Here is a 26056-nt window from a genome sequence, read left to right as displayed (position 1 = left end):
CAGTAAATTTCAAACTTTGCTATTTAAAAGTTGCACTTGATTATGTTGAAAGAGAAGTGGGTAAATAAAAAAAGATGCTGTAAGTGACTCTATGATTCCCATCTTAAATATGACTTAAGTGATAGTGGAGCTTTTGGTGTTCTTTTTTCTGGGAAATTTTGGCTATATGGTACTGTAACTTGTTTGCTGTGTCTATGTCTGGTAAAAAGAGGCAAGTGGCTTGTACAATGTAGTGTGGTGTTAATCTTCAAAACTGGGGATGAAACGAAAAATGCTTAGTATAGCCAAGTGCTAAGTGGTTTGCACAGTCATTACTAATCACAGGCACAACAGGAACTGTGAAGTCAGTAGGCTTGCAAAAGAAGGCTCTGGGTATTTTAGTCTATGGTTACTTAGAGTGAATAATCTGTTTTATTAATAGATCATATCACATGGAAATGCACAATGCCTACAAGCAACGCATAATTTTAAACAAATTATGTTTAAACAAAAGTCGTGTAACTGGCTTTCTTTTTCTTGGTATTCCGCCCTTTCTAGGAGTGCCTGTGATGTTTTAAATCCCTTATCCTGGAAACTCACTGTCTTCTGGCTTTGATATCAAGTGCTAATTTTTTGTGATTTGTATTATTGCTTCTGTAGAAAGCTTTTCATCTTCAAAGCAGCCCACAATCTATTGAGGGCTTTAAGGATAGCTTGTGAGGTATGAATGAGGTGGTATGTGTATAGTGAGAATTAGTAAGATTCTGTAATTTCCCTATATAAGGTATACAGATGCCAGCTAAAACTTAGTAAATGTATTTCAATGAATCAAAAGAAAAACCTATAGAGCCATCTTTTTTTTCTACAAGATGGAGGTAGATCTCATTGAGCAGTATTCACTTTTTGTCTCCAAGTTCAGGCTCCTCTGTCCTGCTTTCTCTGTGTGACCCTGGTGCTCTGGAAGGCTGATCAGTAAATGCCGTGGGCACATTCTTCTGCAGGCAGAGGACATTCATCTAAAACTGTGATCTTGACAGTGTTGTTTCTCAGTTGTCTTGACTGCAGTAGTTTCACTGGAAGGTTTGCCTCAGATACTCATGTAAGCAATGTAGTTGCAGTTTCTTAAGAATTGTCCCCACGGTAACTTCTTACCACTTTATATGGTAACAAAATTAGAATGGGTCTACATGAATGTCATGTGGTATGTTATGTTACTGGGCCTGAGGGGGCTTTCCAGAAGAATGGGAGGACTGTTGTCAGAGCTCTGGTGGCTTCTTCGTCCTTCCTAGCTTCTGGAGAGCAAAATAGCAGATTTTGCTGTGTTTTATATAAATATCTGAAGCAACAACATCTGTATCCAGGCAGGGTATCTCCAAACTGAAGTAGCTAAGCTTCTAAACCTTTCAAAAGGCTGTGGAAGCAAAACTTGGTTCATAGGTGGCTTCTGAAAAGTGAGTTAAATAAAGCTTTGTTCTGATGTTGGTTTGGAAGCTGCTTGGTTTCTCTGGCATTTTTCCACACTTCATGTTTGAGCAATTAGTGTATGTGACACAATCTGTATAAACAGTAGAAGGGTCTAAATAAAGGAGCCTAAAGCACCTAGAAGCAGATTGGGTTTAATTTGTTGTGCCAGCTATGCTTTGCTATTCCTATAGCCACTCTGCATTTTTCAAAGATCCCGCAAAGATATTCCCTTTGCAGTGTAGAATTGCAAGTACCTCAAGACTATGAAATGATTTCTGCTTTTCAACCCTATCCTCTAATGAATGAGGATTGAGATAGAAAGTACAACATCAGTCATCTAAAACATACACAGAAATCAGAACTTCTGAAGGCCTGGAAGGAATGTCCTAGGAGGAGTGTCTAAGGACTCTGGGTTTGTCTGGTTCGGACAAAAGGAGGCTGACGGGCAACCTCATTGCTTACTCTGGCTTCCTGGGAAGGCCGAGGTGCTGATCTCTTTTCCCTGGTATCCAGTGGTAGGACATATGGGAATGGTTAAAAACTGTGCTGGGGAGGTTTAGACTGGACATTAGGAAGCATTTCTTTACTGAGAGGGTGGTCGAACACTGGAACAGGCTTTCTAGAGAGGTGGTCAATGCCCCAAGCCTATCAGTATTTGAGAGGCATTTGGACAATACTCTTAACAACATGATTTAACTTTTTGGTCAGCCCTGAATTGGTCAGGCAGTTGGGCTAGATGATCATTGTAGGTCCCTTTCAACTGAAATTCTAGTCTGTTCTAGACGAGAATTCTAGATATAGTCCCTGTCCAGTTCTTATGGTAGAAGAGATCATTTTGCTGGAATTAGTAAACCCCATATTTTAGCAGTTAATGCACTGGATTATGACGGAAGCGATGCTTTCTAAAATTGGTGAAATGGGCAATGGTAGAAGTAATACCAGTGTTGGCTAATACATCCGTTCCTCACAAGCATCGCCTTCTTGTGTTTATGAGCAGAATCAATGAAGAAGTCAAATAATTCATAATCTTTTGAATCTGCCGCTGTAAGCGTAAACCAGATGTAGGAACAGCTATTATCCAAGATGATTTTTGGAAACTTACTCTTCGGATCAGCAGTGGGAGTCAGTTGTTTAAAGTATTTGTTTATCAGAACGGTAATGACCTGCTGCGTACTTGTGTTCATTGTGAAATGAAACCATTATCTGATTATCCATAGTGTATTTCTCTAGTGTTGCATAATCACGTATCTTATTTTCTTTCCTTATTTTTTCATAGTAAGTGAAAATATGTGAGCAATGAGCAGATAGTCTGCCACAATGTTCCTGTGCATTTGCAGATGGTGAAGGAGAAAGTTCCTGTGTCTTAATTGTTCTGTCTGGTTTGTTTTGGGTACGTTGCCTCAGTTTCCATGTTGCAGGACACTTACAGTGATGACATATGTTTGAAATGGCATCTGATCAAGTCACTGAGCAGATACCTGACCAACCTGTATAGGTCACTTTCCTTATGTCATTTGGCAGTGAGATTCTTGCAGTGTTCCTGTCCCTGTGTGCAGGTGTGCTCAGGAGTTGCAGTAGGGAGTGATTAACTACTGCAACCTGTGGTTCACTCAGCTGTTGAGTGAAAATGGGATGGGAAGGAGGGGACCAAACAATCTGAACAGAATAATTAGTACTTGAATTATGGACTTTGTGTATTTATTGTTGTTCTGACCTGTTGGTCTCTTATCTTTGAGTCATTGCGTAACTTCAGCGGACAATCCTTGAACTATTAGTGTGGTCAGTTATGGATTCTTTGTCAAAGGGAGTCTTTTACAAATGCAAACATTGATTAGTTTTCCCGGAGAAGTTCAGAGTACCCCATCTCTTAAAGGGAGCCTGAAAGATTCCAGAATGGGACTCCTGCCAGATGGATGCTGTTTGCTGGATGTTTTAGATGCCAAGAGATCTGAGGAGGCAGAGGGAGTAAATGAATGGTAGCCTCAACAAAAGCCAGACAGTTCTCGCTAAAGGCTCAACAGTGAACCTTCCCCTGAAGCAACTGGTTGCTTTGTCTGTTCTGCCAGCATCTTATTTGCTAACAGCAAAATTTTGTGCTTGGGGTTCCACGACTGACTCATACAAGAGCAAGTCCTAATTTTCTGATGCTTACCTGAAACAATCTGTTTTATTAGTTGTAATAGGCTGAAAAGTCTTTGCAGAATCAGAGAACGGTTGAGTTTGGAAGGAAATTCAGGAGGTCACTGCTCTGCTCAAGCATGGCCACCTACAGCCACTTGTCCAGGACCATGTGTGGATAGCTTTTGAATATCTCTGAGGAGGGACACTCCACAATGTCCCTAGGGAACCTGTGTTTGGTCACCTTCACAGTAAAAAGGTGTTTCCTGCGGTTCAGACAGCACCTCCTGTATTTCAGTTTGTGCCCATTGCCTCTGGTCCTGTCACTGGGCACCACTGAAAGAGCTTGGCTCTGTCGTGTTTTCACCCTCCCTTCAGGTATTTTTGTATGTTGGTGGGGTCCCCTGAGCCTTCTCTTCTCCAGGCTGAGCAGTCCCAGCTCTCTCAGCCTATTCTCATAAAATGGATGCTCCAGTCCCTTATCTTAATGGCCATTTGTTGAACTTTCTCCGGGATGTCCATGTCTCCTTTGTACTGGAAAACCCAGCACTGGACTCAGCACCCCCAGGTGTGGCCTCACCAGTGCTGAGCAGAGGGGACGGGCCACCTCCCTTGACCTGCTGGCAGTGCTGTGCCTCATGCAGCCCGGGATACCGTTTGTGGTAAGGGCACACTACTGGCTCGTGTCTGAAGTGGGCTGTTATCTAAGCAGAAGGAACTTTTCTTTTGTGAAAACAAATGCTCGATTGTTTTCACTTAAGAAAACCTATTAAGATACCAAAGTCTTAAAGTTTTGAAACAATCCCAACTTGCTTTTGTACAAATCTTTCTAGCCACAGCATTTATTTGCCTGTTTACTGTATCTGTGGCCATACTGGTTTATTTTATTACATGTTCAATTTTTACGTTTTAACTTTTTAGTTCTAGAGCGATACCTTAAGACAGTTGCAGAATTCCAAGGATCAGGTCCTCATTTTGGCGGGTTCTCAGAATGGAAATACTAATCATTCCATTCATGTAAACCTCCGCAGCTCCATGCTGTTTTCCTTCCACCTGCTGCCTGCCTCTCCCCTCCTTCTGTAGAACACTGTGTGGTGCCTCCACCTTTTGTCTGTTGAACTCCCGTGCCTTTCCGTGCTCTTCAGTTCATGTGTGGTGCGTTCATTTTTCTTGAATTCGAACTGATGATATTTATCTGACTGGTATGTACTTAGTGCTCTTGTGTTTTCTTGTATCCACATCTGTTAGAAACATTTTCTGCAGGTCAATCTCTGACCTAAGTTTGGGCAGAGGAAAGGCCTTTTTGGCTTCAGGCAGGAAAGAAGTTATTGTGTGTCTTTTCCAGGCTTTTGTGGTGATAAGTGTAGGACAGTATTAGTTAGAGAACCAACTGCTTCCAGATTATTTTAGTGCTCCAGTTCTTCTTTTCGAAGGGATTAACTATTCTCCCAAATACATGATGCTATCAGAGTATGTACCAGAATCTCATTCCCTTTAGAGTTCTTTTAACAGATCATTTTGAGATAATCTTCCTTGCTAGGATGTCTTAGTTGTTTATGGTTTTTGTTTTCTTTTTTTTTTTTACAACCCAGACAAACAAAAAAATCTCACAACCCTTCAAAAACCAAACCAAAAAAATCCCAACAAAAAAAAAACCACCACCAACCCCAAAACAAACAACAACAAGAAAATAAACCCCCACAAATCCTTGGGTGTGTGTTTGTCATTTTAGTCTGACATAGTTCAGCACAGCAGAAGCTAAGAAGAGGGAGGTACAACATGAAAGGTGAGAGTGTTGGGAGAAGGTCCTCTGTCTTACTTAGTTTACATATGGGCTTCGGTAGCTGTTACTTTTTTCTACAAATATACTTTGTGGGTTTTTAAAAAAATAATCTTTGCATCATGTTTTCCAGCTAAACCTTGGGGAGGGGGTGATTTAAGTTCTAAAAGGAGACCAGCAGCTTTACCGTTTAAATGTCATAGGCTATTTTAGAGATTATTTGGCTGCGGTAATGAAAGATATTGTATCATTCACGAAACTTCAGATCTCCCTGCTACTTGAACTAGATAAATACAATGAAATATGATTTCTAGATGTGGCATATATAGAGCTCCAAATCCATAGGAAATGTTTCTTGATAGCAAGAGAGCATTTCTGGACTTCCTTGATGACCTAGAAATGATTACAGACATCTGGCTGTCCTATTCCTGGGTATTCCAGTAGGACACAAAGCTGACTAAAATTCAGGGTGCAGAAAGTCTACCGACCAGCTACTAGTGTGCAGCTTACCATTTAAAAGAAACAAGTAAAAACCTTCCTTTCAGATGAGCTTAGACTTTTAGAAAGAGATTGCTTCTTGATGATTTGTCACTGTGAAAATGTTAATTGGAAACCAAAGACTTTTTCTATATTATTACTTTTTCTGTAATATTCTAAAGAATATTACAAGTACTTTAAACTTAGTGTGTTTTGAGTTTTCTTTTTTCATTTTTTTGTTTTGTTTTGGATTGTTGTTTTTGTTTTTGTTTTTGTTTTTTCTTAAAAGCAAAGAAAGCCTCTGTATTTAAGTGAATTACTGTAGTTTTGATTTTTATACCCTTTGGCAGACTGGATACCCTATCTAGTCTGAAGATGTGGAGACCGACAGAAATAGGCAGCAGTAGACCAGAAACAATATTTCATTTCTTCCTACACTGTCTTCTCCCAGTTGCTGAAAAAGAAAAAACAGTAAAACTTGTCAACAGATGAACACTCCTGGAAGTGCCATTTTTGAAGGAAGAAGCCTTCACCTTTCTTCGGGATTCTCTGGCTGCTTCCTTCTTACTGTGTTGATCAGGGCATGTCTTGTGAGAATCAACGTGTGGGTGCAGTTCGGCTGCAGACTCCAAGATCTCTGCTCAAGGAGGAGAAGCAAAGTTTTTGATGGAATGTAACTTTCAAGTTTTTATTCCACAACTTCTTTACATCTGTTCCTGAGGTAAATATGCATATTTGTTGTTTTTTTTTTTTCTTATGAAAGTTTTAGGAATAACTTGCCTCATGGAGGACTGTGGTCAATGTCACTTTGGCCACAAGCTTTATATCCTCATTTAGGATGGTATTGACTCAAATGCCATAGTTCTATTACTATGTTTGCATCTTGCTCAATATTTTCTGCCCTTTTTATTAATTTTAAGGAAATTAAGGAATCCAGTATTCTAAGCATAGAATTTGGATTTCTTAATTTCTTCAGAGATTTTGTCCTTTTTCTTGCAGTCCTTGCTTTCCCAAAGGTATTAATAAGAAGTGTTCCATCTGGCTTTTCCAGGAGAAAAGCATGTAAAGTACATGAGGTAGATATAGAAGGAAAAAAGTGTGTGAGAAAGAACTTCAGCTCAGTTCAGTTTTCTACATTGCTTCCATCTTATTTTTGCATTTCATGATGTGTTCTGTGGCTCATTGCAAAGAAATTTGATACACAAAGTATTTGAACAATCTGTAGAGTAGAAGATAAAAAAAAAAAAAAAAACGGTGGTGGATTACCTCCCTCTTACCAAACAAGTGTTTCTGAAATTACTTGGGCTAAAGCCTCATTCTCACTTGAAAATATTTGTTGGCATTGATCAGGAGATAAGAGGTGTAGACTGCCAGCTCTCACAGCACAGCTGAGCTCCTTAAACAACGTTTAGAGTATGGAATATGCGGTAAAAAAGAGATGTGACTAATAATGCAAAGTGTGGCATCTTTGCAGCAAAGGCAACCTTGGTTTGACAAGGTTGGAAACATTTAAAAGAAATCTGAGGAGTACTAAAATATGTTAGGGGACACAGACAACTCCCAGGGGTGTGTCTCTCTCATTCCTGTTCTTCAGTTTATCTTGCCAGATCATCAGCATCTTGACTGGCTCCCACAGCTGTTTTTCCTCTTTATTGCATCTGAGCTCTTAACAGACTCTAAATTATAAATACTTTAAATACAGCTGTCTTTTCAAGTCTACATACCGGATCATATTTTAGGCAGATTCCTTTTCTCATTTCTAAAAATGTTTATTTGGGAAACAAAACATGATAATAGCATTCTGGAAGAGGAGGCCGGAAGGGATTTGGGAGTTTATCTGGACCTTTAATCAAAGGCAGTTTGAGATCTTTTAAAAATAATAATAAAAATTTAAAAAAAATCCACAAAGAGTTTCCAGTCTTGTTAGGCAATCTGTATAGGTGCTTAACTGTACTTGTGGTTAGGTTGTCCTAGAAATTAGCCTAAATTTAGCCTAAGCCTTCTGTAGTTTGAGCCCATTCATCTGTGTAGGGAAGTGTATTCTCTTGCTTTTTGCAGCAGTCTTCTATTTAAATTGTCTCCTTTCAGTCTGGTAGAGCCGGAACAGGTCTATTTAAATCTCTCCTCAGGTTGTGTTTTCAAGGCCTCTTTCCATTTTTTATGTAGCTGCATTTGGACTTCTTTCAGTTGTTCTATATCATTTGGAGATGTGCTTTTCAAAACAGGTTGAGGTATTTGTAATGCGAAGCAGAGTAAAAGGCTTATTCTGTCTGTTCTGCGATGCTGTGACTTTCCACAGATCCTTTTCTGCTCTAATGCTACCTAATAGTTGGTTTCCATTACAGATTTGTATGGTTGATTATTTACAGCCAAAATTGTGCTTTACACAATTTAATTCAACGCCATCTGATGCTTTTAAGCCCTTCTTAATATTTTTTTTCCAGGTAACTTGGTTTTCTGATTAACTAAGTGTTTGCGTTTTTTATAATTTAACGTCTACCTGCAGATTTAATTAGTGCACTTACTGTTACCAAAATAATAAATATTTCCTGCTGTTTTGATAAGTTAGAGTTAGTAGAACTGTATCTGATACATCCTTATAATTTGATGGTGTTTCATTAATACCTTTTTTTTTTTTTGTACAATCTGGATACTGGCAGGTAGTCTCCAGCGACTCGAAGGTGAGGGTTAAGACAGCGCAACTGGCTGTGTGCGTAGCCCTGCCTCGCGCTGCCTCCGCTAATAGGCTGCGTTTGATCACGGCAGTCATTAGGCTTTGGGTGTGCATGGTGGCCTCATACAGCAGATCATGGCTGTTAATTGTAGTCATCTAATCAAGTCATTAGAAATAGGCTATTTTGATAGTACTAGTTCTGGATGAGCCTTTGACTCTGCACTGTTTACCTTCTGGGTGTTTATAATATATACTGGGTAAAAAAAAAAAACCAAAACAATAAAACCATTTATAGTATCTGGTATGAAGTTTACAGGTCTATGATTTTCTGAGCTCCCCTTTCTGCTTTTAAAGACAAGGTTCTAAAGAACCTTAGCCCCAGGTCTATGATTTTCTGAGCTCCCCTTTCTGCTTTTAAAGACAAGGTTCTAAAGAACCTTAGCCCTTTTTTTCCAGTTTTGAGGAAATCTTATCCATGCAAATTTTTTTTTTCTCAGTGGATAATTATTAAACATGACTAAGCTGCATTTAACTTAGATATTAAGTTGACTTTTCTCTCATGAAGAATGTAAAACCAAATTGCTTTTAAAATTCCGCTTCCAAAAGGTGCAAGGGTTTGCTTCTATCTCAGTCCATAGTGAAAATCTATATTTTAATTTCCCGGGATGTTCTGGGGGCCAAGACCGTAAGAAATGGGGGTTTGAGCAACCTGCTCTAGTGGGAGGTGTCCCTGCCCATGGCAGGGGGGTTGGAAGGCAATGATCTTTAAGGTCCCTTCCAACTCTAACCATTCTATGATTCTAAATTGCCAATATATTCCTGGCATTATTTCTTGTTATGCCCACCTGTTTTTCGCCTTTTTAATAGGTCTCCTGATGGACCTCCCATTCTTTCACTGTGAAAGTAACATTTGTCTTCTAACCAGGTATTTTCTAGTCTGAACTGCTGCGTCATGTGGTTCTTGTAACTGCTCCTGATTTATCTGCTTCTGACAAGGATACTGAGTCAAGTGAGTGATTGGTTTGGTCCTTTATGTAAAACAAAAATTGCCTAAGAGGTACCAAAATAAATTGCAGTGAACGAAATGCATCATGACTCGTTTCTCCCTTTTAAGAGAAGGATAGGTGGATCTTTTGTATGGAGAGGGAAATTGCCTCTTCCTTCAAGAGCTTGCTTAGGGATTAAGGGACTGAGAAATTGCTGAAGTGTGGTGAAAGGAGAGTTGCAGAGGGAGCTGCTGATGCCCACGGCTCATCTAGAAATTGCGAGGCTTCAGTGAGGGGCCAGGACTGGGCGACTGGACCTCAGAGGGGACAGGGAAAGCCTCTGAGGGACTGGGGTAATTGAGCAGAATCTGCCACCGTTCAGAAAATAGTAGAATTGGCTGGAAGTACAGATCCGTCTGCCAAGGACACAATGAACAGAGGGAGGGATGTGCTTTTTGTTCTGTCTGCCCTACTTGCTCTCAGATTTTTCTGTTTAAAATTTAAACTTCTAGTTCTTGTTTTAGTAATACGTGCGCGTGCATTGGTTTTGTTTTGTTGTGTGTTGTGTTCCCCCCGCCCCAAATAAAAAGCACATTTTTAGCACTTCTGGAAAGCTTTTTGTTGGGGATGGGAGGAGGATCCAGACATGTAATCTTAAAACTGTGGCTAATTCTGGGTGCTTTGCATAACTCCTGTCCTTCTCAAAGTTGTTTGGAGCATGCACATGCAGAGATTTCTTTAATGGTAATTTCCCACAGCAAATCATAGTGACTGGTGGAACATATGATTGTTAAAGTAAACAATTTTTTTGAGTCCTTGCTTCTCAGATGCTCCCCTGTCACTTCCCCAGTTATTTCTTTCAAAGTATCTTTACAAATATTTGGCATCTTTAATGAAAACGTGGATATTTCTACAATCTCTGCCACCTATACTAAAAGTTGGAATGACACATTTTCTCTCATAGTTACAGACTTCTGCAACTTAAAAATGTGTATTTGGGAGTAAATAGTGTGGTAGTTAGGGCAGTAGGAGAAATCTGAGATTTAACTGTGATGCTTACTGTGCAATAGAATCTTCTATTTAAATTCACACTTTAAGAATTTACAAGTTTGTATAGGAGGTACACGTTTCTACTATTACATAAATTAAAATACTGGGTTTTTAAAGCCCAGTGCTTGTAGTACAGTTCCATAAATACAGCAATATTTTATAACTTACTATATGGTGAAGTATAGACACTATACAGATGAAACTATGTGCAAAAGCATTATCGTTGTTGCATTTATCCCATGTGGCAACATCTCGGTTGTGCTCCAGTGTTGATCACTGCAGTGCAACTTCTTTCAGTGAGGTCTGCTTCACCCTGCATCCTGTGGTACTCTTCTCGTGCAGCTCTCCTCTCTCACAAGTGCTATGAAGCATTTTGATTATTTAAGGAAAATTAACTTGTTTTTGACATTAGTATTTTATGTTCATTGCTACTATTGACACTGATATTTTATGCTTGGAATGCAGCTATGTTCTTATTTGATGGCAAACTTTAGTAGAAGTTGCTCATTTTCTTTACCACATTTCATCTTAGAAAATTAACGGTTTAATTAACTGTTAAATAAACTGAATAAATTCATAGAATGAGAAGTTGCAGGTGGAAGGGAGCTCAAGAGGTCTCTGATCCATCCTCCTGCTAAAGCAATGGGGTCAGATGAGGTTACTCAAGACTTTATTCTGTTGGGTCTGAATAACCATCCCCATTCCCATGCTCTTCTTCAAGCTTCTAATCAGCTAGGAGTAGAGCTATAAAAGATCAAAGTGGACCTTGAATAAAGCTTGTAGGTGTCATTTACAGTCGATGCTGCTTGAAGTAGAATGCTTTCTCCCATGACAACTTCTGTTGATTCTTTTTTCCCCGTCCTTTTTCATTCTCCATTTTCCTTGTTATCTTTGCATCTCCAGCGATGAAGCATGACAAGGTTCTGGCATTCGGCTGAACTCACCAAAGCAAAATATGAATCTTAAAATCTGTTTGCTTGTTTTTGATTCTCTGCTCTTCTCACAAAGCTGCCACCAATGTTTGTTGTTTTTGTTTTTTTTTTTTCCCCTCTTGCCACTTTCTAGTTTGAATGTGTGTGCTGGTGTAAGACTATGTGAAACGGTGTTATAGCAAACCATATTTGCCCCTAACACCTAGCAGAAGTTTGAAGAACATTCCATCTTGACTTTTTTTTTTTCTCAAACTAATGCCACTTAAATTTTCTAAGTAACAAAAAGGCCTGAACAGAATATGTTTTCAGGCTAATACTGTCTTTACATAATGCTTTCTCAGCTATTCCAACAACTAAAGGTGGGAGGAGAGCGATTACTAATAGAGCAAGAGCATTATAAATGGTTGCAGAGCTAGGACTTTGAGTATTGAGTGGTAATATAAATTTAGTCCTGGCTGGAGGGATGCCTGGTGGTCTTAAGATCAAGCAATGACATTTAGTCACATTCCAAAAGCATAATTGATAATCAAATAACTAAGGCAAAAAAACTGAAATAAAACACATTGTGTTTATATTCCTCATGAATAGAATACAACTGATTCAGACCCCTTACGAGGTAGTTCTCATTACTCCAGTCTGCGACTATATAGATACCTATGGATTTTGGTGGCCAAAACAGTATGAAATTCTGTTCATTTAAAAGATACAGTCCACTTCTCACATTCTTTAATCACTAATAAGTGTCATAAACCCCAAACATGGTAAACTGTTTTTCTTAAGGCACGTGGAACAGGGCATACACATTTAGCTGAAACTTTTCTTCAAATTTTGTTTATAATGAAAACACAGAAGGAAGCTTAACTGCAATGACACTGCCAGGCATCACAGTAATGAATAATCAGAGAGCATGCACTGTGTGCTTGTATTACAGATTAGTTTGTCTTGATTGTTATAATATATGTGATTTTTCAAAGTCTTGACATTCCTGGCAAGTGCAGTGTAGGAGCTTCTGGATGCATGCTAAATTTCTGGCTGACTGGCAATCACGCTATTTTTAGTCTTGAAGGGTTACAGTGTGGAGTATAACATGCTTAGAATGAAATTTAAAGTTCTCTTCTATCTGAAAAATAGTGATTTTAATTAACTTGAACAGAGTTTATACATATGTTGAATGCTTTCTAATGAAACTTGTTTTGGAGAGTAGGCAAGTTCAGTGTTTAGGTGTTCCTGTAATAGTGACCATAAAATAGTTCAGTGAGTCCTAATCCTTAACGCGCTTACTCATAGAATGCTCTTGTGAACTAGGTAAGTGTTTCTATTCATGTTTTATAGATGGGGCAGTCAGAAGGATTGAAACAGCTCTGGAAATTTAGCTCTAAATAGCAGGGTTCTGTGGATTTATACAATGGGAATTTGAACGGCTAAAGAACAACTATATAAATAGGAACACTTGCATTTGTGGATCTTGGTTTTTGTAATTGTATGATGAGTCTGTGATGGGTCTCCCGGGCTGCTAGAGTTCAATTCTCTTCCAGGATCGTTCTGCCTGTCTGTGCTGACTGTTGAGCGGTGTTATGGTGAACCATTTAATGTGCAGTGGGACCCTTGCCACCGTAATAATAGTAATCTGCTTTTACATGTATGTAAGGTGTACTTCCTGCTATGAACAAATAGGTATAAGCTATTTCATGTAAATTGCTTTTTTGACTGTTGCTGTGAGTTTAACAAACTTACTTCTAGGTGATAATATTTGGCTTTTAATAGTCTAAATCCAGAGGTTTTCACTGCATAATGTCTAGAATTCTGATTAAAAAGATATTTGAGCATATTTTCTAATTCAGACTAGTACTAGTATGAAAAATACAAATCAAGACAAACTCTCTTCTCAGTCTCTTTTTTTTTTTTTTGTAGTTCAGGTTTAAAATTCCTAAGTGTCTCTCTAGAACTGTCTCTTGTGACTTTTGTGTTACCTGTAGATAAAGGAATTTAAGTAATTAAAACTTTCACAAAAGAAGCTTTGAGCTGGTGAAATGATTGCAGATACCTTCCTTGCATGTCACTTGCAGCCTTCAGACAATCCTGCTGGCAGCAAAAGATTTTGTACATCGATAAGTCAGTGGGAGCAAGAAGTTCATTTGCTTGGGCACTCTGTTTGTGACAAGAAAAAAAACAAAACGGTCTTAGCTTGCATAAAGAATGGCTCCTTGTGTTTGGTCATATCCCTATTTGTACAAACTGCAATAAACCAGTAGTATGAGGAAACTTCCAGATTGTATGAGAAGGGCTTGAATACTGGAAGAATGAAATTGATGAAGTGAGATTATTATTTATTTCCTTGAGAGAATTTTAAGTGACTTCCTTCAATTATATAAATTCAGTGAATTGAAAGTTGAGGTCTGTAGTGAGTTTTGGGAAATACGAGAGAGAAGATAATTTGAGAAGGTAATGGAACGCCTTGATGAGGAGTGATAGGCAAATGGCACTAATATGGGTGTATGTATAGGTGAATAATTCATGATTTTGATTTCATATCTCAAAGGATAATTGATGTACAACCTGACATTCATTATGCTTCTTAGCATTGACACGAAAACTGTGTTTATACAGAAATGTAGCCTCTTCTGCTAGCATATATTGTGATTAAACCTACCCAAAAGTGTCTGCTAGTTCACTGTACAGTACGTTGTTTGGGACAGGTCATGTGGTTATTTTGGCTGGAAGAAACTGAGCAGTTCTGATTTTAAAAAAAAAAATAAAAATTTTAAGTTAATTCACGGAATCACGGAATTGTTGGAGTTGGAAGGGACCTTCTAGAGATCATCTAGTCCAACTCCCCTGTCAAAGCAGGATTGCCTAGAGCACATTACTCAGGACTGCATCCAGGCAGGTCTTGAAGATCTCCAAAGAAGGAGACTCCGCAACCTCCCTGGGCAGCCTGTTCCAGTGCTCTGTCACCTTCACTGTGAAGAAGTTCTTCCTCATATTTGAGTGGAACTTCCTATGTTCCAGCTTGTGCCTGTTACTCCTCGTCCTATTGCTGGGAACCACTGAAAAGAGTCCGACTTCATCCCCTCCCGCAAACTGCCCTTTAGATACTTATAAGCATTAATAAGGTCTCCCCTCAGCCTTCTCTTCTCCAGGCTAAAAAAGAGCCCCAGCCCTTTGAGCCTTTCCTCATAAGGGAGATACTCCAATCCCTTAATCATCTTAGTTGCCCTATGTTGGACTCTCTCCAGTAGTTCCCTGTCTCCCTTGAACTGGGGAGCCCAGAACTGGACGCAGTATTCCAGTTGTGGCCTCACCAGTGCAGAGTAGAGGGGGAGAATGACCTCCCTCGACCTACTGGCCATGCTGTTCCCTATGCAGCCCAGGATCCCATTGGCCCTCTTGGCAACAAGGGCACATTGCTGGCTCGTGGAAAGTTTGCTGTCCACCAGGACTCCCAGATACTTCTTCTCAGAAGTGCTTTTGATGGCTCTAGGCATTTAGAGGGAAAATTTTCAAGGGCATTAGAAGATCACAAACACCAGTGCGTTTGTACATCTTTACTGAAGAGCAGGGAGACTACAAAGCAGAGTGCAAGCAGTTCAGCAGCTAGTGCAGGGAAGTTCATATGTGTACGGAGACAGGGTCAAGACAGTATCCAAGGAAACAGAAACTAAAAAAAGATGCAGTTTATATAATTATATGTGTGATATGTAAATATATACTCTGAGAATACAGTTATTTGCTAACTTAGAGATCATAAATGCAGCTTTGAATAATTATTGTTTGCCTGGGGTTAATGTATGACATTTCCATAGGTGATTGTGCCATGACTTGGGCTGTCATTGAGTAGTTAAATTTCTTTATTTGGTTTCCCATTGTTAACTGGAAGAAGGAAACAATTTCCATAAATAAATACAAGAATACAAGGCTTTTTTTCATAATGAGTTCCTTGTGTACTTGCATGCAATAGTCTACAGGTACTGATTCTTCACAACCATCAAACTAAAGCACTTCCTTGTGAGTGTACAGTAGGATTATTGTATGCCACAAATAACCATTAAGCAGAGAGCTCACTTTTGCTGAGAATTGGTTTCTTGCCATGCCATTTCTATTGCGTATCACTCTTTTCATGGACCATCTCAAATTCACCCCTGGAAATACTCGGTAGTGTTTCTGTTATGAGGAAGGAAATAAATCTGCATGAAAATAAAAGTTGCCATCCTGTAGTCAGGAGTAACCTGTGTCAGGAATCGCCATGGAGCAGAGAAAATGGAGCTATCGACAGTTTTTCTCTAGGCTGGGAGCAGTAAACAGCTGACTTGGATCTCTACATGTGATTCTGCCAGAGCATATGACAAATACGGTGACAGTGGTGAGTTGATGCATCATGTGAATGTCAAGTGCAATGCATTAATTAAAGCATGTAGAAGATATGAAATTGTTGTGTGATTGTGGTTCTTTAACTTAGCTTGGGGAGGGGGAGTTGAGGAGGAGAGAAAATTGGACAGAAGTGAACAAGTCATCTGAAAAGCTAGGTCTTTCCAGGTTAGAGGAATGTTAAATGTTGAAGCAAAGCAGGCATTTTGTTTAAGCTATATTTTAAGAAAATCAGATATTTTTTTTTCAGAAAAGCTTGTTTCCAAATGTGCCACTTGAGCTGCGTGTCTGATTGCAAGATGATGTGAGCAGCTCGGGAAGGAATAGGGCTGCAGCTTTGGGGCAGGTCAGACAAGCTGTGGGTCTTGCAGTCGACTCCGTGGCCAGTTGAAATCAGAGAATTGTTTGAAAAGAAGAAATAGATTGGGAAATACGGTACTATCACCCCCTCTGCTAAGTACCTCTGTAAAAGAGGGCATTTCGTTCGGAGAAATGTTTAAAAGGAAATGCAGCTGTCTGCCGGATGTGTTAGGTTGTTAACACAAACTCCTGGCTTTCCTTTGATATTGGCATCATTCAAATATCCGTTCCTGTAACTAAATTTGATTCCTGTGGACTTTCACTTTGCGTATTGCACCTTGCAGGGGTTTGGGTTGTTGATTAATCTGCTAGCTGCCCCGTGTGCTGATTCCGGCTGCACAACCACCTTCTCAGCAAATCACGTCCCGTATGTTTCCCAGCTGCTGCCATCCCTAACACATGCAGAAAATGTCTCCTGCCTGGCTGAACACAAATTCCAGCTGGCATCACGCCCCCCCTGGCCCCCGCCTCTCCCGGCGGTGTTGCAGTCGCGCTGTTTTCTCTGTCTCAGGTGTTGTGTCTCCAGGCAAGGATGGGGGGGTCACAGCGGAGCTTGGGGGGCTGAGACAGCTGGGAATGTCTTCTGCTCTGCAGCCAGGAAGGAGCCACAGCTGGGGATGTGGGGCATGAGGGGGGTGTGTATCTAGAGCAGGGTGATGAGTGGATGAATGAAAATAACAGCTCGCTCTTATCTTTATCCAAGATGATACTTGCCAAGTACCGAGTTTATGGCAGTATCGGGTTTAATGATTGATCTGACCATGGTTTTTGCCAGCAGAGAACTTGTTCTGTTTTACTGGCTGTGAGTTCTTGGATGAAGCCTTGTGTCCACTGAAACAAAACTCTTGCAAAATATTTTTTATTTAGCAGTTCTAGTTTACAGTTGCTAAACTATTATGGCTAGTAGGGCTGTACTTCAAAATAGTACTTTCAATAATCCTATTATTGTCTATGTTCCGTAATAGTATTTTTATTTCCTTAAAAATATTCTACAGAAGTTGTGTTGCTGCCTAGCTCCTAAAAGGAGACCCATTTTCTGGTGCTGTGCTCTATGCATTTCTGCTGGTTTGCAAAAGTAAAGATATTGGGCAGGGTTCTAGTGTTTGAAAGAAGGTTACTTAGTATCACATGAAAGAGGAAGGATAAAAATTGCTTGCATGCTGTGATGCTGAAACATCATACAGATAGGCAAATATATAGAAAAATGGCTGAACAGATGAAAATTCACAGCAGCAGAATAGAAGTGTTTGTGGAGTAAAGCAGCTGATTTGAAGGAATGTTCTTCCTTCATCTGGGCTTCATAAGGCGGATTCCAGCATCGGGGAGTTCTACCTTTACATATTTTGTGTTGCGAAGCTGTTAGGCTTTCTTATTTGTGTGTTTTTAAGTGCTATGTACTATTGTCTATTTCTTAAAATAAAAAGGTCAGATCTGGTGCTCTTTTCTGCATTGTTTACTGTTATACTTTCAAGCAATTGCAGAAATAGGGGTTGATGCTACGGTTTTTCAGGTGAGAGAGAATTTAGGTGACCTCTTGTGTCTCATCCCAGTTTAACATTAAGATTTTGGACAGGGTCAACTTCAGCTCTCAGCTCTGAGTCTGATAAGGGATAAAATCAATTTTTCTATTCCCACCCTTCCTGGTTCCATGTTCCTTTGGAGACTTACAGGAAAAATGAAGTGCACAACCTATTTCTTCCCTGGGGTGGAAGAAATGAAAGCACCTTCCCCCCTGCCTCCCTTTTAGCTGTAGATGATGTTTCTGCTTTGTATGAGAGCCTAAAGCTCATCTCCTCGTCCTTGAGATGAAGGAAAGGCAGTGGACGTTGTTTATCTGGACTTCAGCAAAGCCTTTGATACAGTCTCCCACAGTATCCTCCTGGAGAAACTGGCTGCCCATGGCTTGGATGGGAATACCCTCTGCTGGGTTAAAAACTGGCTGGAGGGCCGGACCCAGAGAGTGGTGGTGAATGGAGTTAAATCCAGCTGGCGTCCAGTCACGAGTGGTGTCCCGCAGGGCTCGGTACTGGGGCCAATTCTCTTCAACATCTTTATCAATGATCTGGACGAGGGGATCGAGTGCACCCTCAGTAAGTTCGCAGACGACACCAAGCTGGGTGGCAGTGTTGATCTGCTGGAGGGTAGAGAGGCTTTGCAGAGAGATCTCGGCAGGCTGGATCGATGGGCCGAGACCAACGGGATGAGGTTTAACAAGGCCAAGTGCCGGGTCCTGCACTTCGGTCACAACAACCCCAGGCAGCGCTATAGGCTGGGGGCAGAGTGGCTGGAGAGCTGCCTGGCAGAAAAGGACCTGGGGGTGTTGGTCGACTGTCGGCTGAACATGAGCCGGCAGTGTGCCCAGGTGGCTAAGAAGGCCAACAGCATCCTGGCCTGTATCAAGAACAGTGTGGCAAGTAGGGACCGAGAGGTGATCGTCCCCCTGTACTCGGCACTGGTGAGACCCCACCTCGAGTACTGTGTCCAGTTTTGGGCCCCCTACCACAAGAGGGACATTGAGGTGCTGGAGCGGGTCCAGAGAAGGGCAACGAAGCTGGTGAGGGGTCTGGAGCACAAGTCTTACGAGGAGAGGCTGAGGGAGCTGGGGTTGTTCAGTCTGGGGAAGAGGAGACTGAGGGGAGACCTTATTGTTCTGTACAAGTACCTGAAAGGAGGCTGTAGAGAGACGGGGGTCGGTCTCTTCTCCCAAGTCACAGATGATAGGACAAGGGGTAATGGCTTCAAGTTGCGCCAGGGGAAGTTCAGGTTGGATATTAGGAAACATTTCTTTACTGAAAGGGTTATCAGGCATTGGAATGGGCTGCCCAGGGAGGTGGTGGAGTCACCATCCCTGGAGGTATTTAAGAAACGTGTAGACATGGTTCTTCAGGGCATGCTCTAGTGTCCAAGATTACTGGTTTGTGGTGGGGTGCTGTGTGGGTGGGTGATGGTTTTTGGTTTGGTTGTTGTTGTTGTGTGTTCAGGTGGTGGGTGGTGGTTTTGTTTGTGGTGTGTGTTTTTTTTTTTTTTTTTTTTTTTTACTGTTGGTTGGACTCGATGATCTCTGAGGTCCCTTCCAACCACTACGATTCTGATTCTGAGATGCTCCAGATTTGGAGGGAGCAAATCAAGAGGTCGGAAAGGGAGAGAATATGAACTTTAGGCAGCGTGTGGAAAATACCAAGTTTTTAGTACGAATCTTGACAAGAATATTTGTGTTGTATTTGTCGTATATCAATGTTGCAGTTGGAATATGGCCTGTAGCTATAAATGGAATGATCATTTAATTTAGCTTCCTTCAAGATTTACTTTACCAAGTCATTATGTTGCCATTATGTAGCAAAACATCAAAATACATTAGGCAAGTGATAATATCTACAGGGAATCTCTAGTAAACAAAACTAGCAAAACCATCACAAGTGGTTCTGGGTGCACTTGAGCTAACGAAGCCTCGTGTCCTATGGCTTTGTGTGTCTGGTTGTATGCAGGAACTGGATGGGCCTGGGTGGCTTTTTCTCTACTGGCTGAGCAAAACCCAACAAACACACTATAGACATCTGGAGGTGTGGGCCTGACGTGTGGTCAACACATGCTGACCAGCTCAGCATGCTGACATATTGATACATATCAATAGAGCATCTATAGTTTGAACTGGAATTGTGTAAATAAGAATCTCTTCTTGGTGTTAAACAACAGGTTGGGGCAGGCTAGCTTACCTTGTGACTGTTAGTCAAAACTAAGCTGATTCTAATCAGTATTTTTATTGGCTTGTACTTGATGATTACAGAATTAGATAGATGTTTAGCTTTAGCACTTTGGACCTTTTTGCTTGACATGTATTTTTCCTTCTGAAGCTTTGCAAACAAATATTGTTTGTTCTATCTGCATAGAGTTGAATTTTTTTTCATATGAACAGTGAAAACTAATTATGCTCATTAGAATTAAAACAACTAATATAGCTGCATTTTGATAAGAATTCAGTTCTGACCCTAGAAACAAGAATTTAATATTTTTCTTTTTTTAGTTTTTTTTGGGTTGGCACAAGCAGGAGGAAAAACAAACAAACAAACCCAGGCAGCAGCTTTCAGAACAAGGCATGGGAAGACTCGGAGGCTATTCTGTCACCTTTTCTAAAAATCAAAGCAGTATAATGTTACATGGTGGTCAGGCCTGCTGTTTGAAACTGAATAATTACACATTTCTGTTTTTAACTTATTTCTTAACATAATGGAAGGAGTGAATCTTGACTGGATATGAAACCTTTATTTCAAGGCTAAATCCATAGTATGTGCCGACTAACTGGTGAAAAATTGCCCTGCATTGATTGGTTTATTTAACTTTCTTCCAGCAAAATAGCGTACTGTGGTGGTGTCCTTCCACTGCATGGGAAGAGCCTAAAATAACAGAAGCTGTTATGACATCTCCCAAAGCCTGCCTTTGTCAAGGTCGCAGTTCTATTTTTGCTGTGTTATGTGCTAACAGAAATAGGTATGGTAGGTACTTGACCAAATATTTTATAACTAAGAAGCTGAGCCCCCCAAAAATGTAAAATCAAACAAAATTGCAACTCCTACCTCTGGTTATGCAAACGCAGTCAGCTAATGTATGTTATGGTTACCCTGGGCCTATGTGCTGCTCAGCTTGGCCATCCGTGGGTACAAAGCTCTAGAATTAACCTATGGATGTTCTTGCTTTTTCTTAGCCAGCATCCCAAAATTTCTGAGGGACACAGTTAAAAGCTGGGGGTTCTGCCGTTCAACCACAGAATATAAAGCTATGGAAGCTTTATATAAACAGCTCATGCTAGTTCATTCTGTGCTATCAAATTTGTACTGAATATCAAATTTATGCTGAAAATGCAGAAATTACCAGGACTTAAGTGTATTTGGAGCAAGAGAGGGTGGTAAAGATGTGGGTGTGCTTTGGAGCAAAAAGTTGACAGAGGAGCAGTATGCTGAGGGCTATTAAATGTGTGGGTGCCATGTTTGAACCTAGGTCTTTAAGGTGCTTATGATTTGAGTCGAGGGGAGTGCTGGGAAGTAGTTTCTGTGCTTGTTCTGCTCATCTGCTTTCCTGGGCATCTGTGTTTTAGTTGCTGCTTTTGGGAGGAACACAGTCCTGGATCCTGGGCTAGATGGAGACTTCACCTGATGTAGCGCTGCCACTTGTGTGAGGCCTTTATGTCCTTCTCTGATATACATGTTGTGGTGGGCAGAGCAGTAGGTGTATCATGTGAAATGCGTTTATAAGGCAACACTGGATAAAGAGACTTTGCCTGTAGGGAAAAAAATAAATCAGCTGTTCTTTGCACTGAAGTAGATGAGCAGCGCTGGTGAGAATGTTCTGTTAGCTCTGCTAAACTTGTGAGGATGATAAAAAAGGGGGGTAGTACAGGGATGAGACTGATGGCTTTCTGCGTTAGCAGAAATGGTACTTCAGAAGTCTATTTAATGTACCTACTCCAGTTTAGCAGTAGAAAGTGTAACAGAAAATGTATATCGAATTCCATCAACATGTTTGGAACCAAAAGAAACTTTATGTAATGTTAAGGAACGGAAGCCTCTATGTCTGTACATGTGTATATGCGTATATATATGTATACATACAGGTAGAGGGAAGCTTTTTAGCTTTAATCGACGTGTTAGGTTTTCCTACCTATTTAGTTAATGTTACTTTACAAAAATGACTGGACAAGAAATAATGATATAGGACAATGTATTTTCTTTGCTAACATGAGATTCTTTTGCATTTTTTAAAATATAATTAAACAAAAGTTCTCTTGATATGCACATTCTGTAGAGTACTACTTTGAGGGACTGCTTACTTAGTGTGTTCTGTATATTATATATGTGTGTATAGTATGTTATATTTTATGTATAATAGGTTAGAATATACTTTTTTTTAAAAACTTTTTGGTTAGTTTACTTGATGCATTTCTTTTTAAAGGAATGGTAGAATTTTATGGATAGAATATATGTTTAATATTAGTGCTCTGGGAAGTTCAAATTAGTAAGGAATTGAAACATAATATGGTAGACTTCTACAAGAAAAGCCCTCCTGTATAATTATCCAGTATTGTTTGCTTAAAATCTATTTTGGGTTGGATTTTGTTTGCTGGTTTTTTTTTTTGTTTGTGTGGGTTTTTTTTGTTTTTTGTTTTGTTTGTTTTTTTTTAAACTTTAATGCAGAATTTAGACACATCAGACAATCCGTTCTGCTTTCTGCTACTTTTTTACTGCAGTGTCTCCCAGACATGTCTGACTTTGCATTTGTTGATAGATAAAGTAAGGTCATTTTGACAAAGATCCTGTGAATTAGACTCAAATATATTCTCAATGAATGTCTTTCTGTCTTTTTATTGTATATAGTACAATGTTCATTACAGGTCAGTTTGTCTTAAAGGTATTTGTAATAATAACAATATTGTGACTTGCTTCTGGTTGTTCATGTCCAGTGTGAAATACTTCTGTCATTCTGCTCACAAGAACATTATTCACTAAGTAGCAGGTATAGAGTAACATTGACTTTTAAGACTAATTGCTTTTCTACTGGAGGAGAAAATTTAGCCTTGGGTAAAGCTGTTGCATTCACGTACAGCCTGCATCTCATTTTGTTGTAGTTGGGTAAAACTTCATGTGGTTGAGCTCTGTAAAATCTTACTCATTTTTCTGATCAAAGGGGTGTTTTGGTGAATGAGCATTTGAAGAGGGTAGGAAACATGCAGTAAGAGTACTTTTAGAAAGTTTTCAAAGCATTTTCAGCTCTCTCAAATTTTTTAAAGCAAATCTGGATTTGTACAAGAGTCAAGATGATCAGAAGTTGCACCACAAACCTGCAGGAGTAACAACAGGAATGAGGCAAGCTGTCATAAACCTTTTGAATCTCCTTCAGAGAGAACATGCTGCTGTACTTCCCCTGCTTAAATGATGTTTCTCACCAGCAGGGAATGTGATGTGGCACAGCTAATGTGCAGAGATGCACTTGGAAGTCGCAAGTTCCTGTGTTTTCCTCATCAGTTAAAAATTTGAAGTCTTCCAAGCTGTGTGTAACTTGGAGCTGGTGAATGACATAGTTGGAAGACAGTTAAAATTCATAGTTGTGTTTAAACGCAACATATCAGTGAGTTTCACTGCTCTGTGGGAAGACAGCTTTTGGTTTAGATTGTAGAATGGAATCTGGAATCGCAGCAAGAACTTTAAGGTGGGGTTTTTTCTTCCATTTCTGCACTGTAACCTCAGTGTGGATATTAACTGAATGTTGTGAGAAATCCACTCATCTAGGTCGTGATGATTAACATCTATTTTGAAGGGTATCTGGAAGTACCCAGGTGACTGACAGTTTGGCCAACAGATACCTAAACCAGAGAAATGCTGTATAAACATGAAGGCAAGAAAGGATGTCTTTTGTTTTGTTGCTGTTCTTTCTAAATGGACTTTTCATAGTAAAGTTTTGGGTTTGGAAGGGAGTATTGGGAAGGATAGCAGATGCTGGATCTGATAGATGTTTCTGGCTTTCCTCAAGGCAAGGTGCCAGTGGGCTCCTCCTCAAGTGTCATAGCAAATGATGTTTTCTCCTTTTAAAGATGTTGGGAAAGCTCTGTCTCACCCCAAACAAGATGTCATCTATTATTCTGTTAAAAGGATTGAACACTTTTAAAACTTCCTACCCTCACCCCCCAAACTCTTCTCAAGTACTAACAGGGGAATTAAAGTTGATTCATTGATAAGATGAAAAATCATAAAATATTTTAGAAATAATCAGAAGTTAACTGTCAGGTAAAATCCTATTACAAAATGATAGTACGTTACATATTGTAGACTGGGGGTATTTTCAAAATGCGTAAAGGAAGCGAAAGCAAAAGTTCTGTGGGGTTTGGTATTTTTTAAAGGTGGACAAACATCTGCGTTCATTTGGTGTTGTTTTGAAAATACCACCTGATCTACCATACTGCTGTGGTTCTCCTACCCTGACCTGATGCCGATTTTAATTTTTATTGTTGTAGTAAACTTTTAGGTAATTATTTATATTTACTTTGGCCACTTACTTCCTAAGTTTTGCCATATGTTTCTTGTGATTTATTTTACTGACATTGCTAGTGGTAAAAACAGCTGTATCTCAGTCCAGAAACAAGCCTAGTTTTATTGTGAGCCATGTCAAGCTGTACTTAATTGTTGCTCTGCCTTTGCAAAGAGTATAATAGTGTTTTCCTGTTTGACATCGACTCGTTGATCTTCCACATGGCAACGTATAATTATCCTACTTAGATTTGAACGTCAAGCTTTGACGTAATAATACCAGGTTGTGTCATGTTAGAAAGGCGTATTTCTCACCTGTACATAAAGCAAATATGATTTTGAAACAGTGAGTTTCACTTAATGCAGCATCAAACTGTCCGAACAGCAGGAAACACTTGGTTACTGTGAGGGTGACCGGGCAGTGGCACTGCTTGCCCAGAGAGGCTGTGGAGTCTCCCTCCTTGGAGATGCACGAAGACATGGCCCTGCTTGAGCAGGGGGGATGGATCCCGTGACCTCCAGAGGTCCCTCCCCATCTCAACCGTTCTGTGAGTCTCTTAAACAAGTGTCCGGTGACAACAGTACTTCTCACCTTTCACATTCTTAAATGTTGATCAACATCCAGGTTACTATTCTTTGCAATCCTTACATAATCCAATCATAAATTTGCATTAATGTACGTAGACGAGACTCTGCAGCAGGGCTTTACAGACAGCCCTGGTTATCACATTCCCTGATGCTAAAATATTTTACAACATAAACTATATGAAGTAGAAACTGGTGTGTTTTCTTCCATCTGAGGGTGTGTACCTAATCCACAAATGTATTGTGTCTCGTGTCCTAACAAAGTATGTATTGCTGCTATGGAGAGCATTTGAAGTTATGAAAGCTGTATTTAGTGCCAGTTTTGTAATTCTGTTTCGCTAGACCTATCCAATATCCTGTGAATAGACTGTTGTTGATAAATACATAATCTTGCCAGTGGGGATAAGATGAGATTCTCTTAAATAAAACTACAGTCTTGTAATTTTTCGTGGCTTTTTAGTGTAGTTTCTATGGGTGGGTATGATACTTTTGATTTGGGATTGTTTAGTACGTAAATCAAGAGGCTGTTAAAGCTGAAAATCATACTGACTGTTTAGTAAATGGAAGAACTGGGACTGATCTCAGCATGGGCAAACTAAACCCACATACTGCTCATTCATGTGAAACCTGGATGTTTGTTTATTTGGGGGTGGGTGGGTGGTTTTTCTTAAAATATCTCAGGAAAATTTTAATTCCAAACTTCTTAAAATGGGTTCTACATTATATCATAATCTTGATATCTGCAGTCCACTACATGCTACTTAATTGTGTTAAATTGTTTTTCTTGCTGAAATAATTTGGTATAATTATGAGTCAATTATACAATAATTTTGTTTGATTCTTATTATAATCACTTTTGTACCAATTAGCCACGCAATATAATATTGTTTCTGGATTATTAATATTCATGAAAACAGAAAATAAACTATTGCCAAAACAGGTGCCCTAAACCTTTTTTTTAAAAAGTAACAAGTGTGGTTCAATGTAGCTACTGATACATAAGGTAATCTATAATTTGGAAGTTGGGTGTTTTAAAATATTAAATGGTTTATATCTAGCACAATTCTTAATTAAAGGTTAAACTGTAAGTGTTCTGTGTGGCAAAAATAGATATCGCTTTCAGATTGAAGAATATTTTCTGAGACTATAGAATTTATTATGTTAACACTTTTTTTGCAACAATATTTGGAAAAGAAAGGAAGAGTATGCTGCGAGGTCTTCCTGTAGTGTCCCTCGCTGTTTCACCTAAATCCTATCCTAGTCATGATTTTCAA

At 39.7% G+C, this 26056-nt stretch overlaps 1 protein-coding gene across 1 annotated transcript in view; it reads left to right on the top strand.

The window, feature by feature from the left end:
• Positions 1-26056, top strand: part of MBOAT2 (membrane bound glycerophospholipid O-acyltransferase 2) — a 92784-nt gene that overhangs the window by 31781 nt on the left and 34947 nt on the right. The window lies entirely within an intron of this gene.

Source organism: Numenius arquata, chromosome 9, assembly GCF_964106895.1.
Source record: "Numenius arquata chromosome 9, bNumArq3.hap1.1, whole genome shotgun sequence".
NCBI classification, from domain to species: Eukaryota; Metazoa; Chordata; class Aves; order Charadriiformes; family Scolopacidae; genus Numenius; species Numenius arquata.
The sequence above is the reverse complement of the archived record's forward strand: the minus strand, read 5'-3'. Positions and strand labels throughout refer to the sequence as shown.